We start from the raw sequence: 20625 nt of genomic DNA on the forward strand, positions 1-20625 counted from the left end.
CTTATAGATTTAGTAGGGAATTATTGTTTTGCATGACAAGACATTTAATTTCCTGAAAGTGTTACCAAACCAGAGGAATGGTCACCATACCAGATTTTAATCAAGATTTTTTTTTGTATATTCAACAAGTCCATTTCCTTGAGGGCGATAGTTTGTTGAATATTTGATTTTGATCCCTTTTTTTAAAACATAAGTATTAAGATCAAGAGAAGAAAAATATGATGCATTATCAAAGACCAATGATTCTAGAACACCAAAATGAGTGATAATATTAGTTTCAAGGAATGATATCACCTCATTAATATTTACCACTTGAAGAGGATTTTCCTCTACCCATCTTGTGAAGTAATATGATGTTGTTATGATAAAATTGTGTTGAAGAGATAAACTAATATTTATGGGACCAACAATGTCTAAGCCCCATTGCTTAAAATGAGTGTTTCCTATAATGGGATGTAAGCGAAAGACAGGTTTCTTGACCCTGCTAGTAGTGTTCTAGTAGGTTTCACACTTTTCGGTCAAGCATGGGAATCCTTAAATAGTGTTAGCCAATAATACCCAAACCTTAACACCTTATGTGTTGTGGTTTATCTACCAAAGTGGGCTCTAGCAGGCCCTAAATGTAATTCATTTAATTTTTTTTTGGGAATATTTCCATTCCAAACAATAAACTAGAACTCCATCATAATTTTTCTGGAAAATAATATTATTTATCAGCTGGAAAGGAGTTTATTTTAGTGTTAGTGCTCTTATTTTATCTGTGTCTATGTGTTACGAAGAAGTACCATGCATAAATTTTTTTTAATGTTAGCATACCATGAATTAGAATTGTCAAGTACACATAAAATTTCATTATGAATTAAAGCTTCATTATTTAAAGAAGGATCTTCATTGGGTGAATTAATAGAGTCAATAGCTAACTTATAGAGACATTTTCCTCTAAGAATTTGGGAAGGTTCGTCTTGAGGTCATACTCCTGGAGAGGTATCATGTAGTGTGCACGTTTCTCACCGACCTCCTTTTGGAGCAGCAAGTTTCTAATTGTTGTATAGGGGACAATAACTTTGGTTTTAGAGTTTATCAAGTAGTGCCTAAAATGTTTTACTATCTTAAAGACAATAATAACTTGTTTATTAACTATCAAATAATTTAGTTTCGCCCCCTTAAAAGTAGAGCTCATAAATGAAATGGGGATTTTGTCATTCTGTTCATTCTTTTGGGTGAGAACGACAACATACGCATTATCAGAAGTAAAGGTGTAAAAAGTGAATTATTTATTAATATAAGGACTCATTAAAGTGGGAGCTTCATAGATGGCTTGTCTAATTGTAAGGAAGGCTTGTTTCTCCTAATCACCCCATTTAAAAACGAAGTTTTTTGACCAAGTTTTGAATTGGTCTCACAATCTCAGAGAAATTGGGAATAACATTCTAACAAAATTATTTTTCCCAAGAAATATTGCATGGAATTTTCAGAAGTAGGATGTGTTGGAAATAATACTGAGAGGGTGGGGGGGGGGGGGGGGGGGTGAATCAATATCAGCAAGTCAATAATATTTCATTTCCATAATCAGATTTATATATGCTACTTATGTTAATTAAACTTGCATGTATACGCAACTGTATGTAAGGCAACTAACACATACTCTTCAAACCTATAACTTAGTTAATTCATCATATGTTGATCTTTAATCTGTGCATCAGAACCATATAAACCGTTACGGGGTGCAGTAAAACAGAACAGACAATCACACACATGAACACAAGATATAATGTGGAAACTCAATGTGGGTGAAAACCACCTACTGCAATCGTCTCTATCTTCTTTTAATAAGAAACTTATTTTTAAAATTTTTGTACTGGTGTAGACTTATACTAGTACGCAGGCTTCTGCCTGTAGAAGGCTACAACCTTCTCTCATTCTCCAGCTTCTCCTGGAAGGGAGCTACAACCCCCTAGCTCTTGTACTAACTGTTGTGTTTACTAGTACATAGGTGCAGGCCTACAAAAGGCTACAACCTTCTCTTTTCTTCCAGGGACCACGTTTCATAAATTTTCATATTGGATCCATCAATAACATTAATTAACCATCAATTATATCTGCATCAATCAATCTCCTTTGCACCAACCAAAACTAAATCAATCAATCACTTCTCAAAATGCTGTAACCAAAATATAGTAACAGTAACCAGAACCCAAGCCAGAACCCAGAACACTGCAACAACAAACAGAAGTAGCTAAAGCATATTTAATTAGGTATACACTACTTCAATGTGTCGAACCCATGTAGATACACTATCATCTCAAGGCGAACATGTGTATATGCTGTTTTGATATGCAGAACCTGCGTGTATACGCGTCTTTGCTAAAGTGAACCTGTGTACAAATATGTAAATGATGATTTAAGTTTTACAACAATTCCAGAAATCAGTTATACCCAGATCATCACATTTACAGATTACAACATGCACCAGTTATTTAGATAAAAGATCAAAACCACACAATGATACTTCTCTTCAGGCCTTAAGATCTTGACCCATCAATAGAACTTATCCTTCATCAAGAGCTCAGGTTCATCCTTGATTTACATCCAGTTGTGCACCATAACCCAATAACCTGTATTCTAGATCTTGCTCTTCATTAGATATTCAATTCATGAGTGCCTTTGCCTAATGATCTTCTCCTCCTTTTATAGTCTTAGGCGTTACTAAATACCATGGTCCAAAACCACTTAGAATCAATACCTTGGACCAAATACCTGAGGTAAACACTTTGGACAAGATACCTTGGACCAATACCATGGATCAAAATACCATGGACCAAATACCACGGACCAAAACTAAGTTTTCCAGCATGTACGTGCCTTTCCTTTCACGAAAGTGAGTGTGTACGCTATATGCACCTTTTGGTCTACGAACCCATGTGTACACACGGCTTGGTTAATGGGGAACCTACGTATACCTCTCTTTCTTCATTCTGCGAGCCTGAACTGTGATCTGTCATCTGTGTGAGTTTCCATCAAGGACAACAATTATGTCATAGTGCCAAAGCTGTATCATAATGCCAACAATCTCCCCCTTTGGACTTGATGGCAACCCAAAGTCACTCTCCCCCTTTGTCATCAAGGGAAAAGGGTTATGCTCCCCCTGAGTACATGCTGAATTCTTTGATATGCTGAAGTGTGTTGTCCATGCTCCCCCTGAATATAAGCAAGGTCTGCAAAAAGATGATTCTATACATACATCATAAATGACCTTCCTATCACTAATGACTCATACATACATCCATCTCCCAACCAAGTGGGGATATGCCAAGTTTGACTCATCCACCCAACCAAGGGGGTATATACCAAATGATTAGACATGTCAGAACAAGAACATTACATCATCCATCCCATGCATAGTGGGGAAACAAAATAGGTCATTTCATGACATTGACAATAAAATATATACATGACATAGAGACCAAATATCTAAAACAAGACTATGATAGTTATCAACAACTATCATCAGCAGCATCTATCAATCACCACCCAGACCAGCAACCATGATCTCCCCCTGAACCTGTTCCACCTGAATAAAAAACAATTGTGAATTTGTACCAAGATCTTCTACGATAATGCCAACAATGCATTATTAGAAGTATATGCTCCCCCTGAACCTGTTCCAGACGATCACTGTCAGACCCATATCAAACTCCTTTCATCCTGAGTTTGGCCCACTGTTTTTCTTCAAACTAACATATACGCGACTATATCCACAACAACTGGCGTATGTACGTGGATATGCTTCATAACACTCATGTATAACCACTTTTCTCTGAAATAGATAAGTTTCAATAGCAAGATGATGCATCAACTACTCCCAGCTTCTGTCTGAGATATTTAAATGTCTCTCTGGGCAGTGGTTTGGTGAATATATCAGCAAGCTATTCTTTGGAGGGAACATACTCCAATTTGACTATTTGTTCAAGCACTTGTTCACATAGAAAATGATATTTGATGGGTATGTGCCTGGTCTTGGAATGCATGATTGGATTCTTTGAAATACTGATTGCACTTGTATTATCACATAGGATGGAGATGGGTGGAGTACATGTGATCTGAATGTCTTGCAATGTTTGCATCATCCAAAGGAGTTGTGTGTAGCAAGATGTAGTAGCCACATATTCTGCTTCAGCTGTAGATAATGCAATTGAACTTTGTTTCTTGCTGAACCAAGACACTAATCTGGAACCCATATAGAATGCACCACCACTAGTGCTTTTTATGTCCTCAATGCATCCTACCCAATATGCATCTGTATATGCATGAAGTGTAAGATCTGTATCTCTAGGATACCATAAACCAAAATTCTGTGTTCCTTGAAGATATTTGAAAATCTTTTTTGACTGCCTGAAACTATTCCCATTGCATGCATGATGTCTGGTCGGGTACCTATTAGATAAAGTAGATTGCCAATCATGGATCTGTAGGTTGGTTGATGTACTGCTGTTGATTCAGCATTTGAGCTGAGACTGCATCCTATTACCATAGGGGTACATACTGGTTTAGAATCTTCCATGCCATATTTTTTTAAAATCTGCTTGAGATACTTGGTTTGTGATAGAAAAATACCATCTTTATTTTTTTAACTTGTAGGCCAAGAAGATATGTGAGCTCACTAAGCAAGGACTTTTCAAATTCTTGCTACATTACCAAAGAAAAGTTTTGACTCATGGCTTCTTCATTGCTACCAAAAATAATATCATCAACGTACACAACAAGTATTAGCAATTTATCATTATCAATCTTTGTATATATCAGCTAATCCTTTTGAAAAACCTTGTTGATGGAGGTATTTGTCAAGACGGTAATACCAGGCCCTTGGAGCTTGTTTTAGACCATAGAGAGCCTTTTTGAGTCTGCATAGAAGTTTTGGATCATTTCCAAGGATGAATCCGTCTAGTTGCTCAATATATACTTATTCTTCTAAGTCCCCATTAAGAAAGGCAAATTTTACATCCATTTGGTATACTTTGAATTTCTAAAAACTAGAAAGAGCAAAGAACATTCTTATGGCTTCAAGTCTAGCAATAGGTGCAAAAGTTTCTTCAAAATCTATACCTTCTTGTTGAGAATATCCTTTACAAACAAGTCTAGCCTTGTTCCTGATAACTTCACCATTTTCATTCGGCTTGTTTTTAAATATCCATTTGGTTCCTATGAAATTCTTATCATGAGGTCTAGGAACTAATTTCCAAGTATTATTCTTTTCAATTTTCTCAAGTTCTTCATTCATGGCCTTGACCCAACATTCATCTTTTCATGCTTCATTTACATTTTGAGGTTCGATGGATAAAAGCAATGCTAGATAGCTTGAAGCTTCTGTAATAGTTCTTCTTGTCTGCACACCTGCCTCTTTTTGTCCCAAAATTTGAGTCTTTGGATGATTTTTCTGAACATACCTGGATGGAGTCTTTTCTTCTGCCATTATTTGTTTTTCTGGTGCTTCATTGGTTTCTTCTTCTTCAAAATTAGTCTAATTTGATGTGGAAGGATAATCCTCATCTTCTTCACAACCTTTGGTTTTTACCTGCTTTGGATTTTTGCTTGCTTCATCAACCACAACATCAATACTTTCAATAATTTTCCCAAGTCTTGTATTATAAAGCTTATATCCTTTTCTTCAGGAAGAATAACCAAGGAGAATGCTTTCATATGCTCTAGGTTCAAACTTGCCAAGTTTTTCATCAGTCCTTTTGATGTAACATTTGCTTCCAAAAACTTTGAATTATTTTACAGTAGGAGTCTTACCATACCAAAGTTCATGTGGAGTTTGAGTGCTGTTTACCTGAACGTTTGCTTTGTTGATGATAGTGACGATAGTGAATACAGCTTCACCCCAGAAGGTTGCAGGAGTTCCAGACTCATCTAGCATGGCACGAGCCATTTGTTGTATAGTTTTGTTCATCCTTTCTACCACTCCATTTTGCTGAGGAGTCCTTGTGGTGGAGAATTCTCTTTTTATTCCATGTTCTTCACAAAAGTCGAAGAATTCATCCGAGGTAAATTCCCCTCCTCGATCAGATCTGAGGCATTTGATTTTGTGATCTAATTCATTTTCAACCAAAGCTTTGAAGGCTTTGAACTTTTCAAATTCTTCATCTTTATGCTTTAGAAGTCCTATCCAACACATTCTGGAAAAATCATCAATGAACAATATAAAGTATTCTTCTCCAAGAGTGACTTTTTCCTTGATGGACCACATAAATCAGTATGAACAAGTTCAAGAGGCTTACTAGCTGATCCTTCCTTCTCAGGGAAATGTGCTCTGGTTTGCTTACCAAATTGACATGATTTGCATATTGTATTTTCTGGAATGCTGATATCAGGAAGATCACAAACAGCCTGGAATTTGCATGCTTTCCTTATTTGAGGGAAGCTTAGATGCCCTAATCTTCTATGTCGTAGCCAATGTTCATCATTTTTGCTTAGATAGCACTGTTGTTGTCCTCCCTTGAGTATGTATAAATTATTTGGAGTTCTTATGCCTTTGATCATGGTTTCTCCTGTATCAAGCTCACGAACAACACATCCATTTGATCGAAATACTACTTCATTTCCTTGATCACACATTTGACTGACACTCAATAGGTTATGCTTTGGACCATCAACATACATAACATTCCCAACTTTAACCTTTTCTTTTAAGAGAACAGAACCTTTACCTTTTATGACAGCAGCAGTGTCATTTCCAAATGAGACCTTCTTTTCCTTTTCTAAGGCATTGTATGACTGAAGTTTTTCTTTATCACCTGTCATGTATTTCGACCATCCACTATCAATTTACCACTAATTTTCTTGTCCTTCTGCATACAAGGCTATACCACATCTTTCTGTTTGCGGTTCTTTATTTCTCCATATTTTGGGACTTAATGAAATTTGCTCCTTCTGAGATGTTTGCCGAAATTTACTTCTGCATTCAGAATCTTCATGACCGAAGTTGTTACAGATAGAGCATTCTATTTCATTTTCAAGAAGCGAAAAGTTATTGTAGGTCCTTTTCATGATCCCTATCACATTCCTTTGATTTCATGCTTCTCTAGTCATGATGGTCTTGTAAGCAACACATTGAGGAACTTTGTGTCCAAAGTTATGACATGAAAAACATTGGCCATTAAATAAGTTCATGTGATTATCGAATCTACTGACCTGGTGATTCATTCTTGAAGCAAATTGAGTATGATTTATCTGAGGTTGGTTGTAGCTTCTGTTCATCCTTAAAGTAGATTGAATCTGATTTACTTGGTGAACTGCTTTTTGCCTTTGCTGATGATTGTCAAACTGTTCATTGCTCTTTGCTGCATCAAGATAGCTTTTAGTGGAGGTTGACGGCTTCTGTGCTTGAGATGCTTCTTCAGTATATCCAAGACCTGTCTTTATCAGAGGAGAATGCTGCACTTTGATAATTTCATCTAAATTTTTTGATCCTTTAGCAAATATGAGATTGAGAGCTTTTGTTTTCTCAATATCTTTTCTTAGATCCACAATTTCACATTCTAGTTTTTCATTGTGTTTTTCTCTTTCATCAAGTTGGAATTTTAGAGTATCTATATTCATATTCTTTTCTTCTAAGCAGATTTTGAGTTTAGAGATTTCTTCATAAATATTATCTTCATCTAAAGCATCCAAGAAATCATCATCTTCAAAAGCCATTAGAAGTCTATAGTCATTATTATCTTCATCACTATTTGATAAATCATCACTGTATTCATGCGTATAATAGCTCTTCTTACTTAAACTTTGTTTTCTATTCCATTTTGCTGATTCCTTACCTTTATTGAGCTTATCTTTATGCAAACATTTGGCAGCATAGTGACTGACTCTTCCACAAGCAAAACATTTGAAAGGTAGTTTACCTATGAATCTTCCAGAACCCCGTTGAAGGTTTTTGACAAAGTTTGCTTCTTCCTCTTCTTCTAAAATATGTCCTGATTCATTGAGTTCTTCCCTTCCTGAAGCTTTGAATGCAACTTCTCTCATATCTGATGGACCTCCTTTTCTCATTTCAAAATCAGTTAAGATTTCGTGCAACTGTGACATAGTGATACTTTGAAGATCCTGCTTTTCTTCTATGGCAGAAACTTTTGATTCAAACTTAGTAGACAAGGATCTTAAAACCTTTTCAACTAAAGTAACTTCTTTTATCTCTTCACCCAAGTTCTTCATGCAATTAACAATCTCATCTATACATAAAAAGTAATTAGCTATACTTTCATCATTGTGCATTTTGAGAGTTTCATATTGAATTATGAGAGATTGTAGTTTTGCACGTTTTACCTTATTGTCTCCTTCATAGCTTAGAATGATCTTGTCCCATATTTCTCTGGTGGTTTTGAGCTACATAACTTTGATAAATTCTGATTGTGACAGACTCCCCAATAATGTATTGACAGCCTTGGCATTGGTTTCATATTACTTTTTACCTACTGTATTTGTAGGAATTGCTGATGGAAATGTATATCCTCCTTCCACGATTTCCCAAACATCTGTTGCAAGAGATTCAAGATAGGCTTTAGTTCTTACCTTCTAATAAACGAAGTTGCTCCCATCAAAGATTGGTGGTCTAATGGATCCCTCTCTTTCATAGTTACTCATGATAATAGATATTCCTTCAAGTGATCAAGCTTCTTCTGAAGGACTTGCTCTGATACCAATTGATGGAAATAATACTGGGGGGGGTGAATCAGTATTAGCAAGTCAATAATATTTAATTTCCATAATCAGATTTATATACGCTACTTCTGTTAATTAAACTTGCGTGTATACGCAACTGTATGTAAGGCAACTAGCGTATACTTTTCAAACCTATAACTTAGTTAATTCATTATATGTTGATCTTTAATCTGTGCATCAGAACCATATAAATAGTAACCAGGTGCAGTAAAACAGAACAGACAATCACACACATGAACAAAATATATAAGGTGGAAACCCAATGTGGGTGAAAACCACCTGTTACAATTGTCTCTATCTTCTTTTAATAAGAAACTTATTTTTACAATTTTTGTACTGGTGCAGACTTATACCAGTATGCAGGCTTCTACCTATAGAAGGCTACAACCTTCTTTTGTTCTCCAGCTTCTCCTGGAAGGGAGCTACAACCCCCTAGCTCTTGTACTAGCTGTTGTTTTTACTAGTACGTAGGTGTAGGCCTACAGAAGGCTACAAACTTCTCTTTTCTTCCAGGGACAACGTTTCATAAATTTTCAGACTAGATCCATCAATAACATCAATCAACCATCAATTATATCTGCATCAATCAATCTCCTTTGCACCAACCAGAACTGAATCAATCAATCACTTCTCAAAATGTTGTAACCAGAATACAATATAGTAACCAGAACCCAAGCCAGAACCCAGAACACTGCAATAGCAAACAAAAGTAGCTAAAGCATATTTAATTAGGCATATGCTACTTCAATGTGTCAAACCTGCGTAGATACAGTGTTATCTCAAGGCGACCTTGCGTATACACTGTTTTGATATGTAGAACCAACGTGTATACGTGCCTTTGCTAAAGTGAACCTGCATACAGATCTGTAAATGATGATTTAAATTTTAAAACAATTCCAAACATTAGCTATACCTAGATCATCATATTTATAGATTACAACATGTGCTAGTTATTCATATAAAATATCAAAAGCACACAATGATACTTCTCTTCAAGCCTTAAGATCTTGACCCTTCAATAGAACTTATCCATCAAGCACTCAGGTTCATCCTTGATTTAGATCCAGTTGTGCGCCATAACCCAATAACCTGTATTCTAGATCTTGCTCTTCATTATATATTCAATTCATGAGTTCCTTTGCCTAATGATCTTCTCCTCCTTTTATAGTCTTAGGCCTCACTCAATACCATGGTCCAAAACCACTTAGAATCAATACCTTGGACCAAATACCTAGGGTCAACACTTCGGACAAGATACCTTGGACCAATACCATGGATCAAAATACCATGGACCAAATACCACGGACCAAAAATAAGTTTTCCAACATGTACGTGCCTTTCCTTCTGTGAAAGCGTGTGTGTATGCTATACGCGCCTTTTGGTCTGCGAAGCCACATGTACACACGACTTGGTTAATGGGGAACCTGCGTATACCTCTCTTTCTTCATTCTGTGAGCCTAAACTGTGATCTGTCATCTGTGTGAGTTTCCATCAAGGACAACACCTGTGTCATAGTGCCAAAGTTGTATCATAATTCCAACAGGATGAGACAAATTGACATTGTCTTGGGTTCGCTCAAGATTAATCATCATTCCATTTTTTGAAACTATGAAACCAAGGAAATTTCCATTGGTAATAGACAAAATGAATTTTGGGGGGTTAAGAGATATGCTAACTTTTCTACATCTCTCAAATATGTTTCTCAAATGAGACAAGTGACCGGATCTCTTCGTGGAATAGATAATGATATCATCTAAAGAGACGAAAATTGAATAATTTATGAAGCCATAGAAGCTAATGTCCATTTCTCTTTGAAAGGTGACCCCAACATTAATCAGACCAAAAGGCATATTCCTGTAAGCAAAAGTACCCCATAGAGTTCTAAAAGTGGTTTTTAGCAGATTGGTAGGAGGGACCATGACTTGGTTATAACATGAAAAAGCATCCAATAAAGATAAAATTTTAGAGCTAGAAATGTGCTACATGATATGCTCCATGGTTGGAGCATGATATTTTTCCTTAGAGGCTTTATTGAGATTTCATAAATCAACACAAAATTGAATATCTTCATTTTTCTTTCTCACAAGCACTAGATTGACAACCCATTGAGTTTTTTGGAAAAAACAAAATACTATGGGTAGCAGAATTTTGTTTAACTTACTTTCAGTAGTAGGTTCAAGATTAGGGTGCATTTTTCTTAGTTTTTGTTGAAAGTATTTTTTGCTAGAGCTTCATGGGATAATGTGTTGCATGACATTAGGGTCAAAAGTTTTTAGATCATCATATGTCTAAGTGAAGACATCCTTGTATTCTTTGAAAAAATAAATAAAATATGAATTTTCTTTTGGAATACAATCAATCCCTAAATTAATGTTTTGTGGATTAGATTGAGTTCCCAAATTAATAATTGCATAGAGGAAATAAAGTTTTGCAATTTAGAACCCCTTTAAATTTATCATGCAAATCATAATTTTTTTAAACCTAACAAGAGATTTGGAGTAGAGTTTACCAAATCAAAGAATTCTTCTACTGACCATTGTTCATGAACTTGTGAATTTTTTTGTATATTTTCTTTATGAGTTATATCATTAATTACTGCATCGTGGAAATTGTCTTCCATATGGAGGAAATTGATGATTTTTTGGTCATAATCAGACACACCCCAATTAGTTATATTATCAGGAATAGATGGTCTGAAAATTAACTCAATAGAAAATGAATCAGGTTCAAAACCTTCAATAGGTATCAATATAGATGTGCCATTTGATAATAAATCTACTTCTTGATTACTAGATCTAGGAATGGAAGTAATATTAAAAGCTAAAAAATTAGAGAGAAAGTTCCATACCTCAGTCTGGTAATTTTTTAAATGAGCAGAAATATAGTGAATAGAATCCCATAGCTTCTTGATTTTAATTTCAGAATTGTCAAAACAATCAATATTTAACACTAATATCATTGGATTTTTTCAGCCCTTGTATGAGAGCTTCATACTTTACAATATTATTAGTACAATTAAACTCTAATCTACATGCAATGAACATTTTATTTCCCTTACGGTCAAGTAACAAGAAACCAAAACAACACCTTCTTTTGATCTAGATCCATCAAAATACAAGGACCACACTTCATCATCATTATTTTTAACAGTTTTAGCATCAATGAAAGTTTCTTTCGATGTGACCAACTTAGTACAAAATTCAAGTTCAGGTTGTTGTTAAGAATTTAGGAAAGGAGAAATTTTAGCAATGAAATTGCCAAAAAATGTGTTAATGCCAAAATTTTCCACAAGAGAATAACTTCTAAGGATTGGTTCATTAGGATCATTGAGATCAATAATAGTAGGTTTCATGTACCATTATCTAGTGATCCTTAATTTTTTTGGCTAACCTATCCAAGGCAGCCATAAATGTGCCCAATCAGTAGCGAAGTAACCATTCAGACATTGAGACTAGTCTCTACTTAAGAATAAACCATAACCATTAGTTATATCAACAAAAACAATGTCTATTATCTGATAGATCCTATGATAATATGACAATGTAATAATCACATCTTTAATTATACCACATCCTTAACATTTGTGCGATCAAGTTGGATAGTTTTAACTTCAAATGGATTAATTTCCACATTTAGTTTCTTACAAACATATAGAGGAATAACATTAGAGGAGGCTCCAAAATCAACCATATAGTTGTGTACATTCCTATTGTAAATCTCAAAGGTAATAAAAAATGGAGGAACATTAGCCTTCTTTGTTTGTGTGGGGAAACTGTCTGAAGGGCATTTTTTAATAGAGACTAGACCTATCCCATTTTTATTAAAATTAGCCAATTCATTATCTCGAGTAACCTTTTTGTTACCAGAAATTTCAGCAAGACTTTGTTGATATTTCTGTTGTATCAAAGGAAATTTCAACAACTGAAAAATTGAAATGTTGGCTTTCAGTCTTTTAAGATCTCTAATGAGATCATACTCCAAATATGGGACATAAATGATTTCATAAGTTTCTACCTACTTAAAATTTTTATTTTTAGTAGAGGTAGAAGGATTTGGATCATCAGAAGTATTTTTGTTGTAAGTGTTATAAGGATGTTCATTTGAAAACATAATTTCATATTCTTCCTCAAACAAATCATGGGTTAGATCAACCAAGTGACCCATGGTAGGAGGGTACTGATATTCATCATCATTAACTAGTTCCTCATTGTCTTAAGCTTCATTAAGTTCATTTCCTTTCTCACTAGAAGATAAGTCAAATCCTAACATCAAAGCTTGAAGAATATTCCCTAATCCTTCAACATTTAGTCCTTTATTAGAAAGAGATGGTTTATTTTGGGGGTTTTGAAATGTTTTCCTAAAAGGAGGTTTAAAATTTTCCCTATTGGAAGGTCCTTCTCCTACATTCTTTTTAATATTGATAATTTCATTTGGTAATTTATTCAGGACTTTCTGCAGACTCTCAAGGTCTAATGCTCCTTGATATTTGTTAGCTAGAGGTGGTTTAGGGGGTGCGACATAGGAAATTTCCCTCTGCAGACAAAGGAAACCCCTCTAGCCCTAGAGTGGGTCTAGTCACCACAAGGACAATACCAAAGAAAATTTCCTTAGAAAGATGGTGTTATGAAGGCATACCTTCAGATTGATGTTCGATGAAGTCCTCGTCGTGTCACTCCAGCTCTTTTTCTTCTAATCACTTGTACTTGAAAACAACATGTAGAGAAACACCACAAATGTAATAGGAAACAACCAAACAATCTACTTGAAGAGTCAAGGAACCTCAAGCTATCGATATACAATTTCAACATGCGATATAGGAAACAAGCTATTGATTTGTATTAATATAAATCAAAGTAAAACTTACAACCGAACCTTGACATAATAAATCTCCTTGAAGGGTCTCGTCGGCATGTCTTCATAAGCATTTACTTGTGAACCATCTCCCAAGGGAACAAATGACTCTCTCTTTAGTTCAAAAGGTTGATGCTAGAAAGTTCTCAAACCAACTCTACTCAAACATCTCTCAAGCCAAAATACATGTGAGGCTACTTCCACACTCCAATAACACTCTCTACCTCTACTCCTCTCTTAGAAATCTTAAGCTACCAAATTACATCTAGCTATCATCTAGTTACATCCAAGCTAGCTGATCTCATTCATGGAAGAGACATTTATAGGAGGAAGAGGTTCCATAAGAGATGGGAGGAAGAGCTTATCTCTTAGGGAGGTTGCACAAAAGGTGGAACAAATATCCCAAATGAGAGAGGCAAGCTCATTTGACCCAAAAAATAGCCCTAGGACTTCCCATGAAGTAGTTTCATCTCGAAGCTTCATCGAGTTGTTGAAAAGCTTGCCAAAAGTGGATCTTTGTGGGTGAAACACAGGGATAGAGCAACAACTTCACTAGGGCTAGTGCAAACTTGACCATCTTTATGGGTAGGACAACTTCTGACCCCAAAAACCAGCCCTAGCACTGCCCATGAAGTAGTTTCATCTCGAAGCTTCATCGAGTTGTTGAAAAGCTTGCCAAAAGTGGATCTTTGTGGGTGAAACATAGGGATAGAGCAACAACTTCACTAGGGCTAGTGCAAACTTGACCATCTTTATGGGTAGGACAACTTCTGACTAGCAACGACCCAGAAACTTATGTAAAAAGGTGTCTGCTTCAGGGATAAGGAACTGAAACATTCTTCCTAAGATTACAAGGAAGGTATTGACACATAATTGGTAATGTGACACATAATAGATGTTAGTAATATGGATCGGTAGTATCCAAGATCAAGGAATGCGGGGTCGGTGATAAATTACTGTGTAATAGATTCCCCCTAAAGCATGAAGGCCAAGAGAGTGGGAGGGGTGAAATTATTTACAAATCCATAACCGAAACAGAACATCCTCGCAGAGAACCTACAAATGCAAGTACAACTGATATCTCTGATACATGAGTACATAGTGAAATGAAATACATGTTTATAAGGCATGGGTGCAACCATCTAGAATATAAACATAAATGGTATGTGGTATGGATGCAACCATCCAATCAGAAATACCACAAAAAGACTCAGGTATGGTCGCAACCATCCAATTAAAAGAGTCATGTATGAATCAATCCACGCAACCTAGACTTGTGTAATCTGAGACCAGGGTCTTGAATCCCAACCTGACCATGGTACAATTTCTAATATGCGAATAGATGTGTTGAAGTCGAGCATACTATAAAATCACTTGATTACCATCCAATGATGTAAACTATTAACAAGCGTTAGAGAGACCACCAGTAATGTCAATGATTCCCAAGGTACTGCTAGTACAATCCACAAAGTGTGAAGAATGATTTGAAGTCAAACACTTGTGAAATCACTCAATCGAAGACTAATGATGCAAGCCTGTCATCAAATGTGAAGAACTTGCCATTGAGGCATGCAAGCTCTAAGGTACCAGAAAAGAGTCTATAGATCAACTTCCCGGATAATGAGCTGAAGTTGACAGGAAGCAATTGGTCGAAGGAGGGCCATAATGTTTCCCACATCATTGACACGAGACAAAGGAACAAGATGAATGTGGATGAGACAGAGAACCTAAGGAAGGTGTGTAAGGCTACAAAATGCAGAAGGATTAAACTCTTGAACATATCAGCGACACGACTCCAGAATTTGGCAACGTTTTGGTACCAAGGGATCAAAGGTCCTGATGATGCAACAAGGATTAGATGGAATAAGGCAAAATGAATAACCCAAAACCTGGAAGGCCAAGGATAGAATGAGGATACCCAAACCCGACATGAAGCAGAAAGAGTGTCCATGTCCAAGAGCGACAAGCTGCCATAACAACCAACAAAATGTTTCTAATTTTCCCCCACCATTTTTGGCGAGTACCCCAATTGTTTTTGAAACACAAGCTTGAAGGGTATAACATATTCTTGTTATGTAGGTTCATCCTTCGGATGAATCCAACCTAGTGATTTTTAACGAGCCCTAGGAAGGAGAAGCTCGGTCTCATTATGGTGACAAGTCCAATGTTGTCAGGGTTTAACGAGTCTGACATAGGTAAAAATTAGAGTCTTTTCATGTTTAGAGAGTTTGAAAAAGACATGAAAAATAAAACTCCAAAGGTCTCTTTTCGTAAATTTGTCCCTCGAATCCAAAAAGGTAGAAAACAATATCCAAGGGAACCTATTGACCATATTAGATCAACGTATACCTTTTTTGTAAGTAATCTATCCCAGCCCATAAAAGGGGTGAACTTATACTCAGTAGATGACACTTTGTAGCCTTTAATGAGTTCAAAGCGACAAGAGCTTGATGATATTTTCATTTTTAAAGGGTCAAAAAAGAGCTGAAAGAAGACCCCCCATTTTATTTCTTTTATGAATCAAAAGGGAAAAATACTCAGCAATCTTTTCATTTTTTACGAGTCAGAAAAGAGCTTAAAGGTGACTCGTCCTAGAGGAACGAGTGGTATGAAGGGTAGCAACTGGTTCCGACAATGGTGGAATTGCTCAAAACACATAATGGTCAAGAGGCTGGCTAATAAAACCACTCATCACTGCAGTCCCTCAGGAAAGGACAAACAACCAAGTGAAAGCATATGATCGGCCAAAGAGATGGTGGCGATGGAATGAAACAACCAAGGCTCATCTAGCAGAAATCAACTGATTAAAATGACAATCATGAGATGTAAATGGGTTCATTTTTACACAAGCTTGAACCATGAAGAACTCTGCTTGGATTCGGTTTCATGTTTACACAAGCTTGAAACGAAAAACTATGCTTGCTATAAGTTTGCATGCCCCCAGCACAATGACTCAAACTGAGGTACATGCCCCCCAAGCTTCATTTCATTCAACTAGGTGGATGGAATGAAGGTTCACTTCCGAGATATGGGAAAGACTCGACTCAGATTTTATGATATCTTAATCAAAGACTCGATTTGGAAAAGGGTGTTGTTTCATTTTTTAATGAGGTTGACACTGTAAAAGAACTATCCTCAAGCCCTTTGGTTCATTTTTTAATGAGGTTGACCCAGGAACAAACTATCCTCGGACTCCTTGTTTCATTTTTTAATGAGGTTGACTCAGGAACAAACTATCCTCGGAATCCTTGTTTCATTTTTTAATGAGTTTAACACAAGACAAAAACTATCCTCGGACTCCTTGTTTCATTTTTTAACGAGGTTGACACAATACAAAAACTATCTGAGGACTCCTGTTTAGGGACCATATGAGAACATGGCTCCCAAGAGGTCTTCAATAGACGGAAGAACCATGCTTCGGGAGGAATACGTGTCATTTAGTACCGAAGATAGATCGGGTTCCAATGCTCCTAGTACATAATGTACTATACAATTGTGTGATCATCAGCAGATGTGGAGACGAAACAGGTAGCCACATAATTGAACTATGGCTAGGGTATTTCTTGCAAACAAGAGCCGATAGGGGAGGATGGTTGCAAAGGAGACGTCTAGTGACCAATGAATGAAAATTGATCAAGAGTCACAATTCTTCCTTCGTGTGGATAACAAACCACACGGAAAAGCAAAGAAACAAGGGCTCCCATGACATAAATATAGTCATGCCTAAGGAGAAGATTGAAATCTAACGGACCTTGTACTATCATCACATCTATACAGATGATCTTTCCTCCCAAAGTAACTGGGAACTTCGGAAGGATCCCTAAGGGTTGACTGGTTCCTCTGTTGAAAGCCAACATATTCTGGGTGACAAGCACAAGCTATGGGGAGCCCAAAGCTTGCCAAATAGTGGAAGAAATGATGCTAACAGACGCACCTTCATCCAATAGTGTGCTAGGTACTACCATATTATAGGCTTGTACTGTGATCTGGAAAGGCACATAACATGGGAGGCGGAAAGCAGTCAGGTGACTCTAATCGAAAGAAATGACAGAACTACTTGGTGGGGGTATCATATGATTGCCCCCATGCTCAATAGGAATAAAAGAAGGACTCTCCTAAACAATTGGGGCAGGAGGGTCACTCTTCAATTCATGAGAATCTGAGGAGATGAGAAGAACATGGGCAGTATGACCACCAGGCTCTTCCAGGACAGAGTGAGCAATTGGTGGTGAAACCAAGTTGACACTCTTTTCGACCAATGGTTGGTTGGGAATAGACACAAGAGATTCAGGCTCAAGAAGAGTAGGATGAGAAAGAGATGAAACCAAGTCAATCTTTTTACCAACCCGGGGAGGGTTGGAAGAAAGCCTCTGATAGCTAACAGGAAATTGGGGTTGGGGAGCTGTAAGGCTTTCCAAAACTTTGGAAGCTTTATCCATAAGAGGAAAAAGGTGAAGAATATGCTCTCCTTCACATAACCGACAGGGAAATCTAATATTCCCTTTCTTCTTACCCTCACTAGCTAAGAATGCAGCATGGACATGATCTCCAGAGGTCAAATGGAAGGGTCGATCCAGATTTTGAGACCATACCTCTAAGACTCTGGGAATGCCAGGACAGTCTCAGAGGAGATGGTCACCCTTAAATAACCTGCAAGGGAACTTGACCTTCTGTGGAGGATCATAGGGTTCGCCGATAGGAGGTGCATTTGAAGTAACAGCCGCACAGTCAGCCCCTTGCTTAGCCAACTTCTTCTTCTTCGTCTTCTTCTTCTTCTTAGCCTCACAGTTACTAGATTTGAAACTTTCACTAGGCGAAGTAGAAGAGGAAGGTGAAGAAATAGGGTAAGAAGGTGAGGGGTCAACCTTAGAATCATCATGTCATGATTCAAATGATGGAGACGGTGGGGTAGGAGTTGAGACACTTGGGATCACTGAGGTTGAAAATAACCAGACATGTAAACCAATGGTTAACCCAGGGAGGGACAACGTTGCCATATAAGGAGCACCAACGTTTCCAAAGGAAGGAAAAGAACCAGGATTCCCTTTCGAGGGGAAACCTTGACTGGTAGACTTCGAAAATGTTGCCATTGGAATCAACTCTAAAGAATTACTAAGGAAGTCAACTTTTACTAGGAATATTTCGTGGGAAGTTAATTTTAGAACACTGAAATAAAACTTTGCATTTTCATGTTTTAAGAGTCAAGAAAAGGATGAAAGGTGACTCTATCTCTTTCGATTGGAAACGAGCTTGAAAGGACAAGTGCTTAGATGATCCTTTTACTTTTAAAGAGTAAAAAAGGAACGAAAGTGACTATGCTAGAATTCTAGGCAAAAGGTTTACCAAACAAATCGTAAAATTGCATATACACCTTGGTAATAAAATGAAAGAGAAATGACCAAGGACTTCTCTTACGACAGTCAATCTTCCTGAATGTTGTTTTCAGTGTGTTACGATTCACAAGGGGGTAGACTCAGCTTCCTATGGATAATAGGATGACAACCTAGTGGGGTCTCCGATAATATACGCGACAGTACAGGGAGCACAAGTCAGCACTAGCACTTATCGAATCACAAAAGGAGGAATCACCCAACCTTAGTGAAAACAACAACGACTAGGTTTAACGACGCCAGAACACGTCTCTAGCCTAGACCTCTAGATATAAGCATTAAGTTTCAATGCTTCCTTAGGTTAATTCAATAAATTTTAACAGTTAATCTTGAATTAAGTCTCGGTTTTAAGGCCCTACTGAATGTGTCTTCAAAACTCCTAGAATGCAACTAAATGAGAAAAAAGACCATTCTTGTTGGATGAAAAACTAGATAAGGAAGAGTGAGAGGTTCAATGCACAACAACTAAATGGCAAGAAAGCAAACCAAATAAGGAAAAAGGAATACTTCTACCATTTACTCAAACTTGCAAGCAATCTAAACAAGAAAGTGGAAAACACATTTTTTTATTTTCAATGTCTTAATCTCAAGAATCTACTAATGAAAAAATCGTCATTCAAATCTTCATACAAGATGAATGCAATTTTTTATTTTTTTCAAATAAATGATAAGCAACTAAATGCAAAATGAATCAAAGACTCAAAACTAAGGAGATATTTCTTTTTGCAAAACTGGAAAGTTGTCTCACTGACTACGAAGCAATGTGATCTATGCCAAGTGAAGGAAGGAAACCACATGAACAAGAAATGAAAGTTCAGTAACCGAACGTCACATGGCAATGAGGAATATGACTAGCAGTGAATAGGAAGAAGCCTCAAACAAAGTCAGAGATTATACCAAGCAGAGTCTAAAAATCCCAATGAATGAGCGACCTAAGCAAACCAATCATTCAAGAAACCCTAAGGCAATTAGGTCACATGGTTCAAGAGGAAGGATTTCAAAAGAATTGAAACTCAGAATCGAAAATCTTAACAACAAACACTTTTGATACAATAAAGAGGCAAAAAAAAAGCTCTGAGGATAGAACACACTGGCCAATCAACCAACAAACTTCAAAATTTGAAACTTACAGGAATCGTCGCAAGTATAAAACTAGCAACATGCACCAACAACAAATCATCACACCCCTCTAACTAAGCACTTCGCAACATCATTGTGAACGTACATTAGTTAGCTACACCGAACCGATTTCAGGACTTGTCACGACTGTTAGGCAATTTAATCGCACCGTACAGTGAAAGGCGCAACCCATAAGAAAATGTAGATGCGACTACTTCACGATTGGCAGAAAATAAATAGTGACGACCTAAGATCAAAGGCAAAAAACAAAAGTTCAACTGAGGCAAGGCCAGATCTATCACTCATGAGAGTGGGAAGACTACAAGAGTAGTCTAACAACTTCCAGAATAGAGCACACTATGCAAACAATGAGGGAGACAATAAACAGACAAAACCAATCAACGCAAAAGACAAAAGACAAGATCCCCAACATGGTCGATAATATCCCCAATATGGTCGCCAACTTGTGACACAAGCAAGTTCCCTCTCCGGACAAAGGCAACCCCTCTAGCCTTAAAGTGGGTCTAGTCACCGCAAAGACAATAGCAAA

The sequence above is a fragment of the Pinus tabuliformis genome, chromosome 2_2 (assembly GCF_031772625.1).
Source record: "Pinus tabuliformis cultivar Carrire ecotype Pingquan chromosome 2_2, CPIR1, whole genome shotgun sequence".
Taxonomy (NCBI): domain Eukaryota; kingdom Viridiplantae; phylum Streptophyta; class Pinopsida; order Pinales; family Pinaceae; genus Pinus; species Pinus tabuliformis.